Here is a 25,761-nt window from a genome sequence, read left to right as displayed (position 1 = left end):
ATACGCCGCTGGTACTTCCTATATATAAGTGTTTTCACCATGTTACCAAATTTTCGTAAAACGTGCCATGAGAAATTCAGTGTTTTGCAGACCTTTGGACCTAATGCAAACTTTAAACAACTCACAAACGCATTATATCCGATTATCCATGACGAGACTTCATCTTTAACACGCTACTTTATTCTATCTAATACTTATATCATTCATATAATTGCATTCATTAAGAGTCAATCGTTCGCCCCATACTCCTATTATTCTCCATTATCCTTTCTTTCATACGAACCTCGTTTACAATCAAGCTTGTTTAAAACATTCGAATCCTAACTTATCTCATTACCTTTAAAACCGTCTTTCTATTCTTTATTCTTGTGTAAACGTATTTAGTAGGCCGTTAATACTTTATTTTACCAAATTTTCTCGTTCTACTCGAAAGGCAATTTTTATGAATACGTGATTTTATACTATTCTTAAAACTTCCTATGCAAACTACCCCACTCTCACCAAATCTAGTTATTCAGAACTCGTGTAAACTCGTTTTACCTATACACGATTCACTTATGCTTATGCCTCAAAACCATTTTAGCCAAACAAATCCTTTTACAAACCCATCTTGTCGTTCTTCAAAATTTCATACTTTTCAAAACGTTTCAAAATTTCCAAATCTCAACTTTAAATGATCACTTTTTCCAAAACTATTAAATAAATTTCGGGACGAAATTTTCTAAAGGAGGGGAGACTGTAACGCCTCGCTTTTTGAAACTTACTTTAATTAGAAAGATTATTCTTGTACCTATTTTTGGAAACTTACATCAGTATCGTATTCGTATTTCGCTTCCGTTTTCGTGTTCGTAACTTCGATCGTAATAAATTTAGTATTTCGCACATATTACACCTTGTTTATTTATTCATGTTTGTACATTTAAATCCGCCTATACATTTGACACATAACTCATTCGATACATATTCGTACTTTTAAAGATATACATGACTCTAGACGTTAAATTATACAAACACCTGATTATACGTTCACAATACCCAACCTATACTTTTATTTTATACAAACTCATTACTTAATTTCATCTAACATATGTATATATATGCTTAATAGATTAATTTATCATATATTAATGTTTTGTAGTTATATTATAATATAATATCAATCTTAGAAAGAAAAAAAGGAATATGAAAGACATGCGACATTCAACAACAATCTTTTTCATTCTTATTTAGTCTTTTTACACTATTTTTTTTATATTATACATTCAACAGTTAGTATGTAACTAACTTAACATAATGAATTAGACAATATCAAATCTTTTGTGTCACAAATAATAAAAAAAGACAACACAGAATTGCGGCCGGACACTTATGGCTGATTTGTTTGTTGTGTTTTAATTACAAACTTCCCACTCACCTCTTAATATTACAATTTGATTTAATAAGTTAGTTTTAGGTTTAGCATAATATATATTGCCTACTCTATCATGTCACACAAAACAAAAGACAAAGTTAAATGGCTGTCCAGCCATTCCGAGCGCAAGCCTTGATGGCTGTTTTAGTGTTTTTTTTATTTGATAATTTCCAACCAACTTGCATTTAATGCCAACCCAACTTAACCCTAATCTTCCCCTTATAAATACAACTTAATCTCAGCCTCTCTACCACTTTTGCAACACTCTAATCACTCTAAAACTCTAAAAAAACGCAGCTGAAATCACAGGTTCGAGCAGATTGTTCAGCCTTCACGAAAATGAGCATAACTCACTCAATTCTTATCCGATTCACTCGATTCTTTTTCCTACTTGCTTGTATAATCATGGGGTTCGATTCCTAGACTTCTCCTTGGAGAAATCAGACCTGGAATTGCTCCGAAATTGACCAAAAACTTTCTGTTTTGTTTCAAACTTATGCAAACTTCATCTAACTTGTGTGAAACACATCTCAAACCAATGTCCTAATGCTTACAACCCCTCTTATGGTTGGTTAAGCTTAAAAACATGGTTGAGACATCTAAATCAGAGGTTAAAACCTCATAAACTTTCTGTTTTTAATTAGGGTTTTACCCACAAGTAATGTTCAAGTGTGAAACTTGTTGAATGTGTGATGGTTGGATTAGCTTGGGCTATCCTTCATAAGAATCCACTCATTACTTGATGTTTTGCTATAGATTAGTTGTTGTTAATACCTTGATACTTGTATGTTCATGACCCTCCTTGTTGTTTATAACAACAAGTGTAGTGGTGAACAATAGAGGTGCCTAAATGGAAGCTTGTTCTTCCTACCTCATGTATGTATTCTATGACACAAAGAGGTACCTAAATGGAGACATTAATCTCCTACCTCATGCTTGAATCTTAAGACTTGTAAACTATATAATATCTAAGTTATTCTATATGTATACATCTAAGTAACTAAGACTTGATGATGACTTAATAGTTATTTGTTAAGTGGACGTTACATCATCTATGACCATGCCCTTGTTACGACTCTAATGGATCTTAGAATCCATGAAATCATACCAACTCTTTTGAGTTTCAATAGTGTCAAGAACAAGAGTTATGCGTACAAGATGATTATTTTCACCTATGTTACTTTCTATATATTAAAAACTCCGAATCTATAATCTTCCGTTATACGCCAAACTCACACACCTACGTTTCCTTGTGTAGAAGGACAAGGTGCTCCGAACTAATTCATCTACAAACTTGCTCTCGGAATTTCAAGTCACCACTTGTAAACCGTGAGTATACTCGTATTTCCCCCTTTTTACTTTTACCACTTTTGGGGTGTAACATGTTTACCTATTAACTTACACATGAACACTTTGTTAAACACATGAACGTTCCTATAACATGCTTGTATACGTGATGACTTGATACTTTAAACTTGGGTTATTCTTATGTGTTGAACTTATCATTAACTTCGTACGAGCCAAACCTTGACATATGTAGCGCTATAGGATTAACGACCCGCCCGTAAACTTGAGGTTATGTCTTGAGCATATTGCGTTTTCTTGGTTTGATATGTTAGACACATGCCATATTTAAGGTTTATCTTGAATCATATGCTTGCCATGAGGAATTGATCACACTTTTTAACTTATGCTATGTACGTACCAAACTTGTATACTCGCCTTTGCTTTTGCATTGAATTGTATTTTTAAACATGTTACAGGTTGATGATGATGAAATGAAAACGGATAGCAAAGATGCCTAAATACTCACTTAGACGTTTAGGTTTAAAGTGTTGTATCAATTTTGTTTATGTTATGTTGAACAATGTTGTTATTTGCTTTTCTTGTAATGTTTTGACATTTATTTTGGAAATGAAATTTGGATTATTAAATTATTGTCACAAATAGCGTTATGATGTCTCGAGCAATCTTCACACTTCGTCTCATCCCGATGTTTCCGCCATTGGTTGGGGTGTGACAGTAGGTTCTTATCCCAACTACCACCTAAGTCGATCGCACATGCACGAAGCATGTCTTCCAAGGTTTGAATAGTACGCTCACTCTGACCATCAGTCTGAGGATGGTAAGCCGTACTAAAATTCAAACGAGTGCCCAACGACTGTTGGAAACTCTTCCAAAAATGTGACGTATATCTAGTATCTCTATCAGAGATAATAGATATAGGTATACCATGTAGCGCTACTATCTTATCGACGTATAATTGAGCTAACATATCTGAGCTAAACGTCTCTTTGATGGGTAGAAAATGAGCTGACTTAGTCAGTCTGTCTACTATGACCCATATGGTATCATTTCCCTTTTTCGTCTTTGGCAACTTGGTGATAAAATCCATTGTCACCATTTCCCATTTCCACTTGGGAATTTCAGGTTGCTGAAGCAAACCTGACGGCTTCTGATGCTCAGCCTTGACCTGCGCACAAGTTAAACATTTGGCCACATACTCGGCCACGGACTTTTTCAAACCAATCCACCAGTAGTTTGATTTCAGATCCTGGTACATCTTATCAGCTCCAGGATGAACGGAGTATTTAGAGCTGTGGGCTTCCTGGAGGATAACATCCCGAAGTCCTCCATATACTGGAACCCATATTCGTCCGTTTAGGCGTAGCATTCCATCTTTGTCGTGGGATAACTGCTCCTCAGTTACTCCCAACTTTTCTGCAGGATAGTTAGCTTCCAGCACAGCTTCCTTCTGTGCAGCTAACACCCTTTCATTCAAACTATTTCTTATCTCAATGCGCTTGGCATTGATTCTGATTGGCTTCACCCTTTCCTTTCTACTTAAGGCGTCGGCAACCACATTTGCCTTGCCTGGATGGTATCGTATCTCGCAATCATAATCATTGAGGGTTTCCATCCATCGCCTTTGTCGCATGTTCAATTCCTTCTGATTGAACAGATGCTGTAGACTCTTGTGATCCGAATAAATGATGCACTTGGTTCCATACAAGTAATGTCTCCATAGCTTCAAAGCAAATACAACCGCACCCAATTCCAAATCGTGGGTGGTGTAGTTCTTCTCGTGCACCTTTAGCTGGCGAGAAGCGTAGGCAATGACTTTGCCTTTCTGCATGAGTACACAACCCATGCCCGTATGTGATGCATCACAATATACCACAAATTCATCTATACCATCGGGCAATGTCAACACTGGCGCATTGCTCAACTTCTGCTTCAGAATGTCAAAGGATTCCTGCTGCTTAGGGCCCCAATCAAACTTACTCTTCTTACGGGTCAATGAGGTTAGGGGCGCAGCAATCCTTGAGAAGTTCTCGATGAATCTCCTATAATATCCTGCCAATCCGAGGAAACTGCGAATCTCAGTAGGAGTCTTCGGCTCCTGCCAATTCATGACTGCTTCTACTTTAGCGGGATCTACTTGGATACCACGCTCACTTACAACATGTCCAAGGAACTGGACTTCTCGAAGCCAAAATTCACACTTCGAAAATTTGGCATAAAGCTTCTCTTGATACAGAAGTTTGAGAATACAACGAAGGTGTTTCTCATGATCAGCTTGGCTCTTCGAGTAGATAAGAATGTCATCAATAAAGACGATGACGAACTTATCTAAATAAGGTTTGCAGACGCGATTCATGAGATCCATGAACGCGGCTGGTGCGTTAGTGAGTCCAAACGGCATCACTAGGAACTCGTAATGCCCATAACGAGTCCTAAACGCGGTCTTGTGTACGTCTTCCTCCTTGACCTTCAACTGATGATAACCTGACCTCAGGTCAATCTTGGAGAAATAACTTGCCCCTTGCAACTGATCGAACAGATCGTCGATCCTGGGTAACGGATACCGATTCTTGATAGTGACCTTGTTAAGCTCACGGTAATCGATGCACAGACGCATCGATCCGTCCTTCTTTTTAACGAACAAGATTGGCGCTCCCCAAGGAGACGAGCTAGGTCTAATAAAACCTTTAGCTAATAGATCATCCAACTGCGTCCTCAACTCCTTCATCTCCGTTGGTGCCAATCTGTATGGTGCTCTTGCTACAGGTGCAGTGCCTGGAATGATATCTATCCGAAACTCTACTTGTCTATCCGGTGGCAATCCGGGTAGTTCTTCAGGAAACACTTCAGGATATTCCGAGATAACAGGAATATCTTCAATCTTCGGCTTCGGCTCATCTATGGTAACTTGTGCCATATAAATGACACATCCCTTCTGCATGCATCTGGATGCTTTGAGCATGGACACTTGCTCCGGCAATCCATGTTGGGTATCTCCTTGAATAGTAAGTGACTCACCAGACGGAGTCTTAACTATTACTTGCTTTCTATTGCACAGAATCTGGGCTTGGTTACTTGACAACCAGTCCATGCCTATCACTATGTCGAATCCAGCTAGCTTAAAGGGAAGCAAGGATAACGGGAAGGAATGATTCCTAATGGAGATAACACATCCATCTAGAACAGTCGAGGCGGTTTCTAAGGTTCCATCGGCTAATTCCACCTCATATTTCACGCTTAAGGTTTTAACAGGAAGGTTCAACAGTTTACAAAACTTATCATCTACAAACGACTTATCAGCTCCTGAATCAAACAAGACTCTAGCAAAAATATCGTTTACAAGAAACGTACCGGTAATGACGTTATCATCAAGGACTGCTTCCTTTGCGTCCATTTTGAAGACTCTCGCATTAGTCTTCTTCCCTTCCTCGGCCTTCTTTGCAAACTTTGGGCAGTTGGGCCGAATGTGACCTTTTTCGTTGCAACCAAAACACGTTGCATCCTTCATTTTCTTGCAATCCACAGCCTTATGATCTGTGGACTTGCAGATTCCACATCGTTTCTCCGGAGACTGGGATTTTGTTTCAAACCGACACCTCCCAAAGTGGTGTCTCCTACAAATCTTGCATCTGGGTTTCTCACCCGACTGGTGATCACTTTTCCTAGACCCCGACCCTTTCCTGTGGTCGTTGTTCCCTCTATGTCGCTTTTCAGATCTTCGTGAGGTGTCATCCTCACGTTTCCGTTTGTTCTCCTCAGAGCTCTTCATGGCTCTCAATCTAACCACGTCTTGAGTGAGGGAGAGGGATAGATCAGCTACGGATCTAAATGTAGTAGGTCTTGATGCTTTGACGCTGGCTTTAATCTCCGGTGCCAGACCCCCAATGAATCGAGCAATCCTACGCGGCTCCGGGGTCACCAAGTAAGGCACTAAACGAGACAGCGTGTTGAACGTAGTAAGATACGCTTGACAATCGAGGTTCTTCATAACTAAGGATACAAAATCCGATTCGATTCGCTCGACCTCGTGCTGCGGACAGAAGTTCTCTTTGATCAGTGCTACAAACTGATCCCAGTTCATGCTATATAGGGCGGCCTTACCGGCAGCTTGAAGTAGTGACTTCCACCATGCTAACGCATCTCCTTTGAATGACTGGGACACGTACTTCACGACGTCCCTATCAGCACACCCGCTGATATCAACCACAGTATCCATCTCGTCAATCCACGTCATGCAATCGACGGCTCCCTTTTCCCCAGTGAAGTCTCTGGGCTTGCAAGATACAAAATATTTGTACGTACAGGACCTGCTGTACGTGTCACGTTTCAGTTCAATCTCCTGCTTTGGGACGCTGCTGTGGTTGGAGGAATGATTATCATCCTCAGCTTTCTTCGGCTCACTCTTTTTAGACGGCGGCTTACTATGAGCCCCAGAATGAGTCTTAGCCTTGACATGCGTCACTGAGCGGGTTCTACTCTGAGTACCACTAGATTCTTTGAACTGCCTATCCATAGCCTTGGCGACAGCATTATCAATCAGTGCTTGCAATTCTGCACCGGTAACGTGAATCTTTGCATTATCTGAGCGTTCCCCAGAATGACTGTTGGTTTCTTCCGATTTGGCCATCGTAGCCTTAAGCTACAATAAAGGACAAGGTCTTATTTAGAACCTAACAGTATTATCGTTCTAGACGATTTATTAACCATGGTATCAAAAACCTTAGCAGTTAATTTAATAAATTTCATTCAGGCTCTTTTTAGCAATCAAGGAATGAAAATATATATATACATTGGCACCATAGGCCTAGTCACATGGACAATTACTAAATTATAAATTTAGATTTTTATAGGACTATAAATTGTATAATTAAACAAATAATCCTTTACTAGACAGAGAGTCATAAACCACAACTGTCATTATATAACATAGTTATGACCCGTAGGTATCAAGCCATTGATAGACTTGTGTACAGATATAATCTGTAGATATTTCTTTACTAGGCAGGGAGTTATAAACCACAACTGCCACTATATGACATAGTCATAACCCGTAGGTATCAAGTCATTAACAGACTTGTATACAGATATAATCTGTAGATATTTCTTTACTAGGCAGGGAGTTATAAACCACAACTGCCACTATATGACATAGTCATAACCCGAAGGTATCAAGTCATTAATAGACTTGTGTACAGATAAAATCTGTAGATAATTTATTAAAAAGGGTGGCTTGTGTGATTTTTCAGATCACGCTTGGCCAGGAATGTTAACATGTTCTCAGATGTTAACAGGGAGTTGAATCTTTTCAACCAGGTTTTACCATCAGGGCCAGGCCTATTAATAAGGCATTCAAGCTAGGTTATACCTTACTAAGATTCTTATAAAATGGCAAATCAAATAAAAATTGATATTTTCCATTATTTTAATATTATTCATGCATATAAATAAAATGATAAATTCAAATTAACCATTTAAATTTCCAATAAAATATCAGTACATATTTGCCCTAAACGGGACTTTGAAATAACATGGATAACATGATTAACAGGCCCGCGCAGGGGCTAAACAAGTAACAACAATAACAAAACAAAATAAAGCAAACCCACGCAGGGGTCAACAGAATAGCATACCCACGTAGGGGTAGAATAAGATAGATATACCCACGCAGGGGTAGAGTACTGGAATAAATGTCCACGCAGGGACATGAGTACATGAAATGATAATCGAAGGATTCAACGATCCTTCTTGCTCTTACCCTTGAGCAAATCGAATACCTTCTGGAACATGCCACGGTTGTGACGGCGATCATTTTGCATCTCCCGTCGCATGCTATCAATCCCATGCAGGATCTCCTGAACCTGCGGCGGCGACATCATAGGCGCCGGTGGTGGTGGCTGGTAGTGCTGCGGCTGCGGCGGCTGGTAAGGCTGCGGCTGCGGTGGCTGCTGGTAACCCGGAGGGTAACCAAAAGTAGACTGCCCAGCAGTCCAAGTGTCTCCCAATGGACCACTAGGAGGGAGTGAGCTGTAGTTCACAGCTTGCCAATAAGGGTCTCCCGTGTAATCATAACCCTGAGGGAATACATGCTCGAACGGGTTGAACTGAGCGGCACTAGCATAAGCCGGAATCGGCTCTCCAAAATTCTGCGGCGGCAGAGGCGGGATCGGAACAGAAGTAACCTCCGATACGGGATGCTGAGACTCCCCTGTCTCGGACTCCCCGGGTAGAGACGTGTAGCGGCTGCTACTAACACGTGGAGGGGTGCCTATGCGAATCCCTCCGCGCGTAGACATGCGCGCATTCCTCCTCGGCCTCTGAGGTGGAGGAGGTAAAACTGGCGGCGGCGGTGGTGACGGAGTGATCACGTCACGCCACAGGGCCTCAGATAGGTCCTGCGGTAGAGGCGGCTGCTGCTGGAGCTGCTGCTGCTGCGAGTGGTGCTGTGAGTGCACCGGCGAACCATGGAGCGATTGGAGCATCGGAGTACCATGGAGTGATTGAAGCATCGGAGAGTTGTGGCTAGGGGTGAAGTACCAATCATGCTGCTTAAACCTCTCCTGGAAGCTGTCCCCACCATTATAGGGTGATCCCCTAAATGGCGACCCATCCGATATCTCAATCGGATGGTTAGGCGTACCTGATGGTGGTAGCGACGGGTCCGTATCCTCGTCTACGTCCATCTCGTGCTCTCCCGGAAAATGGTCCTCCGGCCCGAGTGGGTTGTGGCCCACTGGCTCCTCCACATAAGCATTAGGGTTATATAAACCCTGGTAGGCTGGCGCTGGATACTGCTGCGGTGACTGGTGCAATGGTATGTACGATCCATGCGAACCATGGGGCCCGTTCTCCGAGTGGGGCCCAAACGAGTGGGGTAAAGACGGTGAAGTGCTGGCGGATACCGAGTGTCTAGCAGGCTCGGCGAAAGACCTCCAAAGGTCGTTGGCGGCTGTGTTGTGTGTGGCGGATGGTGCTCGCCTATGTGAGGGCCCTGCCTCATGGTCGTGGGTAGTAGCAAATCCTCCTCGACCTCTCATTCTTGGCGGCATAGTGATCCTGTCAAAAATCAAACAAGTTGCACAACAATATATATAAGACAATGCAATAATAAATAAAATAAATTAAACGAAATGTTGAACATTTCCTAAGTTCTTTGTCTAGACTCGAAAATCGAGGAATGTGCAATTGTGTAACTGAGATTAAACACATTAGGATAGTGTTTAATTCACTCAGCGCTGGCTCTGATACCAACCTGTCACACCCCCATTTCCACGTGTCACCGGTGGGCCCGGTGTGGGGTACAGTGACGTAGTTGGCATCGTCATAGACAATCAACACAATATAATAATGCACAGCGGAAGCAGAATAGAAACATTTCAACTTTAAATAAGTGCAATAATAAATATCACAGTAGTTGAAATGGATCCACAGGCGGATCAAATAAAAATAGAAATAAATAGTTCAACAGATAAATGTCGTCCGAGTTTGCGAGACTATTGTGGACGCTCTCTAGGAAACAGCCAGCCTATTTCCGTATAGTACCTGCACTTAACCTTTTGGGAAAAATACGTCAGTTTACACTGGTAAATACAAATCGACTGACTCATTTTGAAAATGATTGAAAATTTATTTAAATGCACAAGGCATAAATATTTTTATTAACTTGGGATATTTATGCAATATAAACTTGTGAACGAATTACATGCACTTATATCTCTGGTGGCCCGGGATCTACTGTCCGGGCTAGAGATTTAATTGACACACCACATCAAAGAGTTATACACGACGGGTGTACGCCTACACCCCGTGCTCTGGTCGTGGCCATCTCGTAAGATAATGCCAAGGATATCCGGGACATGGTCAATAACCCCCCAAAGCCTTTAAGTAAGACAAGACTGTTTAAACGGAGTCGCACAAGCTATTCAAGACTGTACACCTATAAGGCGCAGGACTTGTGCGCCCGATCAAGCGGTATTTTAAATACCGTACCCCAAGCCCGTATAGGGAAAATAAGTCAAAATGTATTTACCTGAGCAAGTATAAGTCACAAACGATAAGTGTTGGTAGCTTTTACCGGGCCTCCTAATCTGGAACAAAGGTTTATAATTAACCTATTAGATTCCTAACGGGTCTTTTATTTAAGCCTAAGCTTTGACCGGTTAGTTTTAGGAATGATACGGTTTACGCACGATTAAGCGAAAGACCGGATAGAATGTGATTTAGACCCGACAAGTTTGAATACTTGTATAATATGGGTATACTAAATACATTCTGGATTTTGAAATAAAAATGATATCGTTTGACCCGTTTCGGTCAATTTACGCAAACTAGTTACGTAAACCGAACCGAACGCGAAAAGGACGATACGGGTAGTCAAATGATTCAAATGCAAGTTCCCTGAGATAATATGCTTAAAATATGATATTATATCAGTAAGTTATGTTCTATATTGCCCGGAATAGTTTTAAACCCAATTTATGCCTTAGAAGGGCATTTTGGTCATTTAAAAGATAATAAAAGGGTAAAATTAGAAATCTGAGTTTCGGGTCTGGTTCGTACAGTAAATATACTTAATATAACATATTATATCAGTAGGGTATGACCCATATACCAAATATATCATTTAAAACCAAACTATGCACCGTAGGGGTAATTTAGTAATTTCACAAGGGCTAAAAATGCCAAAACTGGAAGTCTGAGTTCATATACTTATACTTACTGTTTTTATATGAAAATATGTAATTTACATCAGTAGGTATAGGTCTTATATGTTTAAAACAAGTATAACGCTTTACTATGCGTTAAAACGCTAAAAATACGATTTAAGGGCGTTTCCGGGTTTTCACAATAAATCTGAGATTTTTATATTTCCAGAATACTTAAAATAATTTATTCATCATATAAAATCAGTAGAAAAAGGTTTCGGGTCAAAAGGATGTGTAAAACTCATTTTATGGCTAAAACGGTCAAAACCGACATAAGCCGAAATGACTAGGCGATCTAGGATCCGTTCAGCCAAAAATCAAATAAAAATCATCAAAATTCCCAGAATATTATATTACTTCTGTTGGTAAAAAGTTTTATACCAAAACGTGGCCAGAAACGGGTTCTACGCAAAAAGGACCGTTTATGTAAATTTATAATATAGTTTTACGCTAATGGCCATAACTCACAATCTGGACCACCAACTGATCCGAAACTTTCGGTGCAAGTTTATATAATAAAAATAAAGATTTCTATCCTTTCACTTTTCCAAAAATCCCGTTTTAAATCAAAAAGGGCAAAATAGTCAACTTTATGCATAAACCGGAAACAAGCATTCGAATAGGCTAAGCATAGACTCAATCAAAGAAAATTCCAGAAAGTTTAACTAAAATAAAAATAGTCAAAAATACTTTCCAATACAGATCTTGAACATGCATGTACGAATCCGAATCGATAGTCTACGAAATAATCGTTTTACAAGACTTTCGGTTCCGACTCGTGTCTATACTATAGATTGTCGAGTTGATGATGATTAAAACACATTCTTATATGTGTTACAAGTTATTTTTAATGATCAATCAGGTTGCATGTCATCTATATCATTAATCATGTCATTTTTTCACAAAAATCGCTTCTGTTGACTTTTTAGAAATAGGTTTGACTCGACATTAAGCATGCATGTAGTGGGAATCAGTTAGTACCCTTTAGAGGGTTTGTTTCCCACATAAATACCAATCTATAACAAGTTTCAATTCGAGAAATGACTGAAAGAAATCCGTTTAATCAGAAAGTCAAAGGTTATGAACACCCAGTTTGACTTTTAGCAATAATCACTACAAAAACGGATTAAAGAACGAATTGAAGGCTTACAAGAGTCCTATAGATGTTTAGTGAACACTAGGATCGGCCTTGTTGCTCAGATTTCCTCCAGAAAGTTTGCTTGAAGTCCTTGAATATTGAGAGCACTTGGTTACAATGAAAAATGATCAAGAAATGTGATCAAGACCTGATTTAAAGCCAAATTTTCGAGGCCACTGTAGTAGTAGCCATGCAAGACATGTCATTGGTGCATTTGGAGGCGAAACCAGCTGTTAGGCACCCAAAATCGGACTCAAATAACCCATTTTCGAATTTCTGCACGCTGGGCAACCCACGCGGCCCGCTTGGGCTTTCCCAGGCGGGTCGCCTGACCCCTGGTTCAGCCAAACAACTTTCAATTGTTGACAGCTTTGACCCCTGAACTTGTACGTGATGTTTCGGCTATTTTTCTCGACCCGTAAACCCCCAAACTTGGTTTTTAAGAACCTTAGGACTTTTACCAACATGGTAATGCCCTCGGATAACTTTGCGCTCAACCGAAAAGCCCTGAATTCGACGTTGACGCTTTTAGTCCCTTAAGTACGGTTTTGGCCATAACTTTCTCATACGTTGACGAAACTTCATGAAATTTTTACCACATATTCTAGTGAGTATATTTTAGCTATACAAAGCTTCGGGTCTGCCAAAAGTTCACTCAGAGGTATAAATTGAACATGTTGACACTTTTGGCCCCTATAGTTTGCAATACTTCACTTTCGTGCAATTTCCGCGTCGTATGATCCATGAACCATCCGTTAAAGGTTATAAACATTATGTGGGGTTATCATAGAGCCTATTTATCCATTGTTGACACTTTGGACCCTTACGTTCCATAGTTTTCACTGTTTGTCACTTTTAGTCCCTCTAAAGTATGTTTTCTCATAACGGAACCTTATGACACGTGTCAAGACATTATTGGACGAAATTTTTCGAGGTGTTACAAAAACCACTTTAATCCATTTGCACCGAAATCTCAATACCAAGAATCTTTAACATTGGACAGCGTAACTGAGTTAAGAGTATCTTGGCATTGGTATTCCTGCCATTCCAAAAGCTTCGCAACTGACTCGGACTGTCTAGACCAAATCCAGGAATAACCGCCATTTTCCTGATTCGTGCCAATTCTATCTGCCACCCTGCAAGATTTAGACATTTCCAAATCAAACAAATGTGGCCATCTTTCCATGAAAGGAAGATCGCCCACTAGGTGTCAATCCAAAACCGAATGTCAAACCCATTCCCCCCACCTTACCCAAAATCAAACGATTTAAACCCTTCCCATTTGTCTTCATTTTAAAAATCAGATTTACAATATTTTTACAACGTCCCGAGATGTTACCGTTAAGCGAAAGGCAGTTCCTTTGATTGTTTTTAAAATGACACGCTTCCACCACCTTCCTCCACAGATTACGATTCTCCACCATATGCCTCCAACCCCATTTAGATAAAAGAGCCTCGTTTACCTCTTTAAGTCTGTTTATACCTAACCCTTTTTTTTCTTGGGCAAAGAATCACTAGATCCCGCCCAAAGGAATTTTCTCATCTTAGCTTCAAGAATCTTAATAACACCGGCAGGGGCCTTGTATAAGGAAAAAAAGTAAATAGGGAGACTCCAACACAGAATTAATCAGAGTAAGCCTCCCCCTATATCAATAGAGTTTTAGCTTTCCAAACCGACAACCTTTTATCGAAAACTTCAATTATAGGATTACAGTTGTTATTTCTATTCATATTTGCCCCCACTGTAATTCCCAAGTAAGAGAGCGGGATATTATCAATATTGCACCCAATCACCTTAGCCATCTCAGAGATCTCAAAATTTTCCACACCCAACCTCTATAAGTTTGATTTATGAAGATTAATTTTTAAACCAGAACACAAATAAAATATTTTCAAATATCTAGCCACATTAGCCACGTTCACCCTATCCCATCCCCCCAATATGAGAGCATCATCAGCATTAAAAAGATTAAAAAGATGAGAGATTTCGGGGCCCGTTATTAGGGGTTTAAATTCCTTTAACCAACCCTTCTACTCCAGCTTTACAAAAAATGGTAGATAACACTTCCAAAACCAAAAGGAACAAAAATGGAGACAAAGGGTCTCTTTATCTAATACCTTTAGAGCATTTATGTTCGAAAGTAGGGGACCCATTAACTACGACCGAAGAACTCGCTGACATTAAAACCCCTTTAATCCATTTGCACCGAAATCTCAATACCAAGAATCTTTAACATTGGACAGCGTAACTGAGTTAAGAGTATCTTGGCATTGGTATTCCTGCCATTCCAAAAGCTTCGCAACTAACTCGGACTGTCTAGACCAAATCCAGGAATAACCGCCATTTTCCTGATTCGTGCCAATTCTATCTGCCACCCTGCAAGATTTAGACATTTCCAAATCAAACAAATGTGGCCATCTTTCCATGAAAGGAAGATCGCCCACTAGGTGTCAATCCAAAACCGAATGTCAAACCCATTCCCCCCACCTTACCCAAAATCAAACGATTTAAACCCTTCCCATTTGTCTTCATTTTAAAAATCAGATTTACAATATTTTTCCAACATCCCGAGATGTTACCGTTAAGCGAAAGGCAGTTCCTTTGATTGTTTTTAAAATGACACGCTTCCACCACCTTCCTCCACAGATTACGATTCTCCACCATATGCCTCCAACCCCATTTAGATAAAAGAGCCTCGTTTACCTCTTTAAGTCTGTTTATACCTAACCCTTTTTTTTCTTGGGCAAAGAATCACTAGATCCCGCCCAAAGGAATTTTCTCATCTTAGCTTCAAGAATCTTAATAACACCGGCAGGGGCCTTGTATAAGGAAAAAAAGTAAATAGGGAGACTCCAACACAGAATTAATCAGAGTAAGCCTCCCCCTATATCAATAGAGTTTTAGCTTTCCAAACCGACAACCTTTTATCGAAAACTTCAATTATAGGATTACAGTTGTTAATTCTATTCATATTTGCCCCCACTGTAATTCCCAAGTAAGAGAGCGGGATATTATCAATATTGCACCCAATCACCTTAGCCATCTCAGAGATCTCAAAATTTTCCACACCCAACCTCTATAAGTTTGATTTATGAAGATTAATTTTTAAACCAGAACACAAATAAAATATTTTCAAATATCTAGCCACGTTCACCCTATCCCATCCCCCCAATATGAGAGCATCATCAGCATTAAAAAGATGAGAGATTTCGGGGCCCGTTATTAGGGGTTTAAATTCCTTTAACCAACCCTTCTACTCCAGCTTTACAAAAAATGGTAGATAACACTTCCAAAACCAAAAGGAACAAAAATGGAGACAAAGGGTCTCTTTATCTAATACCTTTAGAGCATTTATGTTCGAAAGTAGGGGACCCATTAACTACGACCGAAGAACTCGCTGACATTAAAACCCCTTTAATCCATTTGCACCGAAATCTCAATACCAAGAATCTTTAACATTGGACAGCGTAACTGAGTTAAGAGTATCTTGGCATTGGTATTCCTGCCATTCCAAAAGCTTCGCAACTGACTCGGACTGTCTAGACCAAATCCAGGAATAACCGCCATTTTCCTGATTCGTGCCAATTCTATCTGCCACCCTGCAAGATTTAGACATTTCCAAATCAAACAAATGTGGCCATCTTTCCATGAAAGGAAGATCGCCCACTAGGTGTCAATCCAAAACCGAATGTCAAACCCATTCCCCCCACCTTACCCAAAATCAAACGATTTAAACCCTTCCCATTTGTCTTCATTTTAAAAATCAGATTTACAATATTTTTCCAACATCCCGAGATGTTACCGTTAAGCGAAAGGCAGTTCCTTTGATTGTTTTTAAAATGACACGCTTCCACCACCTTCCTCCACAGATTACGATTCTCCACCATATGCCTCCAACCCCATTTAGATAAAAGAGCCTCGTTTACCTCTTTAAGTCTGTTTATACCTAACCCTTTTTTTTCTTGGGCAAAGAATCACTAGATCCCGCCCAAAGGAATTTTCTCATCTTAGCTTCAAGAATCTTAATAACACCGGCAGGGGCCTTGTATAAGGAAAAAAAGTAAATAGGGAGACTCCAACACAGAATTAATCAGAGTAAGCCTCCCCCTATATCAATAGAGTTTTAGCTTTCCAAACCGACAACCTTTTATCGAAAACTTCAATTATAGGATTACAGTTGTTAATTCTATTCATATTTGCCCCCACTGTAATTCCCAAGTAAGAGAGCGGGATATTATCAATATTGCACCCAATCACCTTAGCCATCTCAGAGATCTCAAAATTTTCCACACCCAACCTCTATAAGTTTGATTTATGAAGATTAATTTTTAAACCAGAACACAAATAAAATATTTTCAAATATCTAGCCACATTAGCCACGTTCACCCTATCCCATCCCCCCAATATGAGAGCATCATCAGCATTAAAAAGATGAGAGATTTCGGGGCCCGTTATTAGGGGTTTAAATTCCTTTAACCAACCCTTCTACTCCAGCTTTACAAAAAATGGTAGATAACACTTCCAAAACCAAAAGGAACAAAAATGGAGACAAAGGGTCTCTTTATCTAATACCTTTAGAGCATTTATGTTCGAAAGTAGGGGACCCATTAACTACGACCGAAGAACTCGCTGACATTAAAACCCCTTTAATCCATTTGCACCGAAATCTCAATACCAAGAATCTTTAACATTGGACAGCGTAACTGAGTTAAGAGTATCTTGGTATTGGTATTCCTGCCATTCCAAAAGCTTCGCAACTGACTCGGACTGTCTAGACCAAATCCAGGAATAACCGCCATTTTCCTGATTCGTGCCAATTCTATCTGCCACCCTGCAAGATTTAGACATTTCCAAATCAAACAAATGTGGCCATCTTTCCATGAAAGGAAGATCGCCCACTAGGTGTCAATCCAAAACCGAATGTCAAACCCATTCCCCCCACCTTACCCAAAATCAAACGATTTAAACCATTCCCATTTGTCTTCATTTTAAAAATCAGATTTACAATATTTTTCCAACATCCCGAGATGTTACCGTTAAGCGAAAGGCAGTTCCTTTGATTGTTTTTAAAATGACACGCTTCCACCACCTTCCTCCACAGATTACGATTCTCCACCATATGCCTCCAACCCCATTTAGATAAAAGAGCCTCGTTTACCTCTTTAAGTCTGTTTATACCTAACCCTTTTTTTTCTTGGGCAAAGAATCACTAGATCCCGCCCAAAGGAATTTTCTCATCTTAGCTTCAAGAATCTTAATAACACCGGCAGGGGCCTTGTATAAGGAAAAAAAGTAAATAGGGAGACTCCAACACAGAATTAATCAGAGTAAGCCTCCCCCTATATCAATAGAGTTTTAGCTTTCCAAACCGACAACCTTTTATCGAAAACTTCAATTATAGGATTACAGTTGTTAATTCTATTCATATTTGCCCCCACTGTAATTCCCAAGTAAGAGAGCGGGATATTATCAATATTGCACCCAATCACCTTAGCCATCTCAGAGATCTCAAAATTTTCCACACCCAACCTCTATAAGTTTGATTTATGAAGATTAATTTTTAAACCAGAACACAAATAAAATATTTTCAAATATCTAGCCACATTAGCCACGTTCACCCTATTCCATCCCCCCAATATGAGAGCATCATCAGCATTAAAAAGATGAGAGATTTCGGGGCCCGTTATTAGGGGTTTAAATTCCTTTAACCAACCCTTCTACTCCAGCTTTACAAAAAATGGTAGATAACACTTCCAAAACCAAAAGGAACAAAAATGGAGACAAAGGGTCTCTTTATCTAATACCTTTAGAGCATTTATGTTCGAAAGTAGGGGACCCATTAACTACGACCGAAGAACTCGCTGACATTAAAACCCCTTTAATCCATTTGCACCGAAATCTCAATACCAAGAATCTTTAACATTGGACAGCGTAACTGAGTTAAGAGTATCTTGGCATTGGTATTCCTGCCATTCCAAAAGCTTCGCAACTAACTCGGACTGTCTAGACCAAATCCAAGAATAACATGTGTCTCTACATTTATGTTTTCTTCCTCCTCATTAGGTTGGGTATTTAAATCATTTACCGCAGTGGCCCTTCTAACCTCCTCCAAATCCTCCTCTCCTTTGCCATTTGTCGTATTCTCACTTCTCTCTTGTAACCCTTCAATCCCATAATTTTGATCTGCCGTGCCATCTTGCTCTCCGGTTGTATAACTGTCCTCTTTTATACCGATTGTTGTTCTCTTTCTTTCTGGGCATAGGTAGCCCATTATCAACCTCCATACTGTTCTTTTTAATGTTGGGCTTCCTAATTTTTCTAAAACACTTCTTGGCCCCATTTGAATTCAAGTTAAAGAAAAACCACTATTGGTTAATTCTGTCATCAATACTTCACTATTATCGAAAATTCCTTTCCCTGTACCTTTACCCATTTCCACGTTAGGTCTTTCAAATAATCTAGGAAATTGCACAAATTCCTCCACTTCATCGTAATTTTGAGCCCCCCTCCCATAGGCTATGTGATGTGGGATGGAGCTTTTAGGGGCTTTATCAGGACACGTCATTGTCACGTAGAATCCACGTCAGCTAAGGGGTTTATCACGCCGTCTCTTAAATTGCACGGTGTGGGATAAAGCCCCATATTAAACAAAATGGTTTATCACGCCGTCTCTTAAATTGCACGGTGTGGGATAAAGCCCCATATTAAACAAAATTAAAAAAAAAAAAAGATTTGATTGGATGAAATCAGATGGGCCCCACCTAAACACATGCTTCTTCCTTGTTACCATGGTGAAGCCCCCTTCAAGGGGGCCCCTCCTTGAAGACGGCGGTATGGGTGGTGGCTCCCTCCAGGCGCTATGGGAGGTGAGGTGGCCGCGGTGGCGCCTCCACACCCTCCGGCCTTACCATTAACACTCTCGAAATTTTCCCCTTCTTTATTACCTTCCACCCCTTCCTCTTCTCGGATAACCATTCTTACCGCCGGTGAACTGTTATCTCCGGCAATCTTTGTCATATCCGGTGACTTTATATTATCGTGAAACTGCTCTCCCGCGCTATCCTTCTTCAATCCTTCTTCATTCTTGTTCATCTCAACTTCCATCTCCACCGTTACCATCACCGGTGGTCTTCTCGACCTCCGCCTAAAACTCCCACCCGTCTCCTAATTCCGACCGGTGACTCTGGAACTCAACAGAATCGGGCACCACTCTCTTCTTCGACCCAAATCTTGAAACGCTTACCTTCATCGACAATTGTAACATCCTCTTCGATCCTTTTAACCGAATCCACCATAACATATACGCAATCGACGGTTAAATTGTTGTCTTCCGGCTGCCGTTGTGAGGCATGGATTACTTTGTCGAAACTCCTCCCGACCGAATCATTGACTTCATTCCCAGAAAGGTGAAGAGGGACTCCATGGATATTCAACCATGCTAATCTCTCGAAGGCAATCGTTTTATAAGCAGCAGGCGAGAATTTGTGTTCACAATTGTGTAATTTAGATTTCAGAGCTGTTAATTTCAAGCCATTTATGGGTCAAATGTGGTTAATTGTTTTCCTCATGGTTAAAATACATAAAAATACATAAGTTAAAAGGCTAAAATGATTTTTAAAAAATGGTGGAACGGATTGAAAGTCAATTCAAAGCGTTTGACACTGTTTGTTTCAAGTTCAACTCACAAATTGCACTTTCAACAATCAAACCTCTTAAAAAGTTTTTCAAAACATTAGATTATAAACCAGAATCAGCAGTCAAACCTCTTAAAAAGTTTTTCAAAACACTAGATTATAAACCGGAATAATATATAGGTCACACATTGCACTTTCCACAGTCAAACCTCCTATAAAGTTTTCCAAATTATATACCATAATAATAATAATATAGGTCATAACCGATAAGAAAGTTGTACCCATCGTGTAGAAGTATGAGTCCTTAAAAAAAGCCAAAAAGGACATATATCATTTGTTGGAAATTTCTAGTATAACAGCATTTGCAAAAAAAAAAAAAAAAAAAAAAAAAAAAAAAAAAAACCTATATAAAAAAAGTATAAAATATACATTTAACAAGAGGTTGCATGACTTGCATCTTATACAAGACTTGCATCTTGTTAAATATACATTTAACAAGAGGTTGCAGCCTATTGTTATAGTTTTCTTAAAAAGTTTACATGATTTTGAATACCCATTAGTTCATTACGTGATTTTGAATACCCAACACATGACTACATGATTTTGAATACTTATAACCATTACGTGATTACATATTCAATATAAATCCATTACGTGATCACACATTCAAGATGATTTATTATAACTAATGTTATTACAATTATGCTTATAACGTAATCAAATAGTGTGGTTTCACATAAAATATACTATAATGAAATCACGTAGTCGCATAATAAATACATAGTCAACTATTGTTATGTAATTACGTAATCACTTGCTGCAGTTTCACACACTATAATGAAATCACGTAATCAAATATTGGGTATTCGAAATCACGTAGTAATGTGTTGGGTATTTGATGTGTGTAAAATGCAACATATAAAACACATCAATTAAGGCATAAAACTAACCCTTTTTTAGTACTAATGTTGGAAAAAGAGTGTTTTTGTCTTCCTTTTGTATTTTCAGGATGAAATGAGCTCAAAATCACAAAAGAAGCAAAAAGACCACTAATTCTACCATAAATACAAGAAAAGGAACAAAAGTAGACTGCCCGGACCCTCAACGGCACCTCCCAAAGCAAAAAGGAAGAAACAGAGTCTGAACACGCCCCGTGTCCAGCGAACACGGGGGCGTGCCCAGGAAGCAGCAGAAAAGACAAACCAGTAGAAGCTTCCATTGCCCACCACGGGGCCGTGTCCAGCGAGCACGGGGGCGTGGTGAAAGTACAGCAGGCGCATTAATTGTAATTCGCAATTACAATTAATGAGGAGAGAGAGTGTCAGGCGGGCACGGGGCCGTGTCCAGCGGACACGGGGCCGTGTCCAGCCTTCTGTTCAGCCTATAAATAGAGGAGCTTGGCTTCATTCTCTCTCATCCCTTGGCACACCACCTCTCTCACACCTCATCCACCACCCACCACCACCATAACACCATCATCCACCACCATCATCCATTGTCCATCGTAGAGTGTGTGTGAGTCGTCTCGGGATCCAAGATTGATCGTAAGAGTTCTTGACAATCAAGGCCATGTTTGCCTAAGTCTCTTACATCACTTGGTGAAGACAAGTGTTTAGTATAATACTTTTTATTTTTAATCTTTTGCACTTTTTATTTGGTTTTGTATTAATGACTTTAATAACTAGTTACTTATGTTGAAGGTGATCTTTCCTTATCGTTTGTCCGTGGTGTCTTGGCGTTATTTTACTGTCTATATAAAATAAAAGATTTTCACCATTCATATCTCCACGGTCTATATGGAGGTATGTTGGCTACCTGGTCGGGGGTTAAGGGAACGGTTTGGTAAGGGTCTTGCCCTTGTTCAGCGTTTAGAGGTCCTGCTTGGGACCTGGGTCAAATTTAGTAGGATCTCCTTCAATGCCCATAGGTATTGGATGGCGGGGATCCAAACTCTTTGACCCCCTTATAAGTTAACTACTATTAATACTATAACCCGGCTATTTAGGACTGTATCCCTGCTGACTCAGACTACTTAGCCGAGGGTAACGTCACCGCCAGAAGCGGGGCCTACCACAATTTGCATTAATAACTTAATTCATTATCTTCCAATAATCCGACCCTTTAGGATTGTATCCTTGCTGACTCAAACTACTGGGTTGAGGGTAACGTCGCCTTCAAAAGAGGGGCCTACTACAATAACTAAGATAATCTCTTAAACAAGTGCAAAAGTGCGAAAATAATCAAAGGTTATACTAATACACGTGTCGGATCCAAGTGATTCATCTTGTCTATCTGTTTTTTATTTTATTTTCAGCATTTAGTTAGTTTTTATTTTTCTTAGTTTAAAACATTTTTCTAACTTTTTGATTTGATTAGACGTTGAGGATAAACCGGTATTAAAAGCTCTTGTGTCCTTGGACGACCTCGGTATCTTACCAACACTATACTACGTCCACGATGGGTGCACTTGCCCATATGTGTGTCTAGTGTTAGTAAATATCGTGTTTTATAAATTTAAAACTTGGCTAAAAGTGTAAAAAGGGCTTAAATATATATCTAAAAACATATATACACTAACACGCATCAAGTTTTTGGCGCCGTTGCCGGGGACACAAGGATTTTAAGAAAGTTAGGAATCAACGGCCTAATCATATTTTTATTTTTCTTTAATTTTTTAGGATTTTTTCTTAGATTTTTAGCTTCTGCAGAGCTCAGCACGGGGCCGTGCCTGGTCGGACACGGGCCGTGCTCAGCAAAGTTACTGGCAGTTTTTGTTTTTCAAGTTACAGAAGGCTGACCACGGGGCCGTGCCGGTGCAACACGGGGCCGTGTCCAACTTCCAGTAACTGGGATCTGGAAAACAATCACTGTATTTCCGACCACGGGGCCGTGTTCGCTCAACACGGGGCCGTGGTGAACCTTCTGACCGACATTCTTTTTGTTTTTATTGCAGGACTTGGAACCCGACACCATCCTCGCGTAGTGTATGAGCTCCAGTTCCAATAAAGACATAAAAGAACCGCTAGAAGAACCCGAACGCTTTCTCAGAAAAAGGTTAAAAGCCAAAAACCAAGAGAAGGTTTCGGGTGATCCACCCCCAATGACGGACCAACGTACCCTTATGGATTATCTACGGCCCACCGTAGGTAATCTAGGCGCCGCTATCAATGCTCCGAATGTCGAAGCCAATAACTTCGAGCTTCGACCGCATTTGATACAAATGCTCCAAAACTCCGCAACCTTCCACGGGCTTGCGGACGAGGATCCTCATCTACATATAACTAATTTCTTAGAAATATGTGATACCTTTCGGATCAATGGAGCATCAAACGACGCCATACGCCTCCGTATGTTTCCGTTCTCACTAAAAGACCGAGCGAAAGCTTGGCTCAACACCCTCCCAGCTGGATCGGTAAACACCTGGGATGAACTAGCCCAAAAGTTTCTATACAAGTATTTCCCTCCTTCTAAAACTGCTAAATTAATGGCTGAAATTAACACATACTCACAAGAGGACGGGGAATCCTTATATGAAACATGGGAAAGGTTCAAGGAGCTATTACGCAAGTGTCCCCATCATGGCCTCACAATATGGCAACAAGTATCCACTTTCTACAATGGATTGTTGCCACACACTAGGCAGACACTTGATTCTAGCTCCGGGGGACTTTTAGGTAATCGACGCCCACACGAAATATATAATCAAATTGAGGAAATTGCTCAAACCAATTTTCAATGGCACACTCCCCGGGGAAATAAGTCTATCGCCCCGGGCGCCCATAAGGTCGACGCAAACACCTCTTTACAAGCCCAAATCGAGGCCCTTTCTTCAAAAATAAAAAAATTAGAAATGACAAAAACAGTCTCGGTTATGGCTTGTGAAGGGTGTGGTGGGTCACATGAAAATTGGAGTTGCATGAAAGAAACGGACGATCAACAAGAAATGGTAAACTACATTGATAATAGACCTAGGCCGTCGGGTCCTCCAACGGGAACTTACAACCAAGGATGGCGAAACCACCCAAACCTTGGTTGGAGGGAAACCGGCAATAGTAGTAACCAACAAACCCAACGAACAAACTTTCAGCAATCAAGAAATGAGTCACAAAATTTCACTCAACAACAAGGTGGACGAGAAAGGCTCGAAGATACTATATCTCGCCTCGTCTCCGACACTGATAAGAAAAACTCGGAAAGATTTCTACAATTAGAATCTAATTTTAGGAATCAACAAGCTAGCATTCAAAACATAGAAAAACAAATAAATCAACTAGCACAAAACTTTTCCGAGAGACCGCAAGGCGCATTACCTAGCAATACCGAAACAAACCCAAAGGCGCAAGTTCACCTCATCACACTACGAAACCGCACCGTAGGGCCTGCAGAAGTACCTCCACCAACGGAAGAAACAATGCCAACACATCTGCAGGAAAAGAACTCTCCCCCATCACCAGAGCCTACCAAGGCTCCTCGAGTTCCGTACCCCGGTAGGTTAATTCGTCAAAAGACCAATGAGCAATTCGCAAAATTCGAAAGTCTGTTAAAACAATTGCATGTCAATATTCCTTTTATCGAAGTTCTAACCCAAATGCCCAAATACTCTAAATTTATGAGGGACTTCCTTACACATAAAAAGAAAATTGAAAATTTGCAATTAGTTAATTTAGGCGAAGAATGCTCTGCCCTTGTACTCAATAAACTACCCCAAAAGAAAATCGATCCCGGAAGTTTCACGATTCCATGTTCAATAGGGGAATCACCCGTTCGCAATGCCTTGGCCGACTTGGGGGCTAGCATTAACCTCATGCCCTCATCGATGTTCAAAAGGCTTGGCTTGGGAACCACGAGCCCTACAAAAATAAGCATACAACTCGCCGATCGATCAGTCAAGTTCCCACAAGGTGTCATCGAGAATGTCTTGGTAAGGGTAAGCAAATTCGTTTATCCCGTTGACTTTGTCATACTCGATATGGAGGAGGACACCGAGGTCCCCCTTATCCTAGGGAGACCCTTCCTTGCCACAGCACAAGCAGTGGTAGACATGAATGAAGGGACACTGACTTTAAGGTATGGGGACGATGAGGTGAAGTTCGGAGTTGGGAAGAAAATAGAAGACGACGACCCAGTCAATTACATGAAGGTTATTGATTCAAGCTTGGATGCCGCTCTCCGACGGTGTAACTTGGGAAGCAAGGCACTCCACTCAGAAAAGATATAACCAGAAATCGGGTCTAGCCAAGGACCCTAATAAACGTGGCGCACCACGGAGGCATTCCGCGGATCTATCCTTAGTTTAGTTTAGTTTAATCTTTTAATTTTTGCAGAATAAGACACACTCATGGTGGTAATGGATGAAAAAGGGAACGAGAAAAATGGAACCATGCATGAAGAACAGAGCAACCCGACAAAAATCTCCATCACAGAAGGCTCAACACGGGCCGTGCCCAACCAACACGGCCCCGTGCTGAGCCCCTGCAGAAAAATCACCCAGTTCAGGTAACTGGACACGGGCCGTGTTCAGCGGACACGCCCCCGTGTCCAGGCTTCTGTTTCAATTCTGAAAATTTTGT

General features: G+C 40.4%; 1 non-coding gene across 1 annotated transcript; it reads right to left on the bottom strand.

The window, feature by feature from the left end:
* Nucleotides 1-23,669: 23,669 nt before the first annotated feature.
* LOC118481450 lies at nucleotides 23,670-23,776 on the bottom strand. Its single transcript, XR_004865659.1, has one exon. It is a non-coding gene; the product is annotated as a small nucleolar RNA R71 (small nucleolar RNA).
* Nucleotides 23,777-25,761: the final 1,985 nt, after the last annotated feature.

The sequence above is a fragment of the Helianthus annuus genome, chromosome 8 (assembly GCF_002127325.2).
Source record: "Helianthus annuus cultivar XRQ/B chromosome 8, HanXRQr2.0-SUNRISE, whole genome shotgun sequence".
Classification (NCBI taxonomy): domain Eukaryota; kingdom Viridiplantae; phylum Streptophyta; class Magnoliopsida; order Asterales; family Asteraceae; genus Helianthus; species Helianthus annuus.
This window is presented reverse-complemented; position numbering and strand designations above follow the sequence as displayed.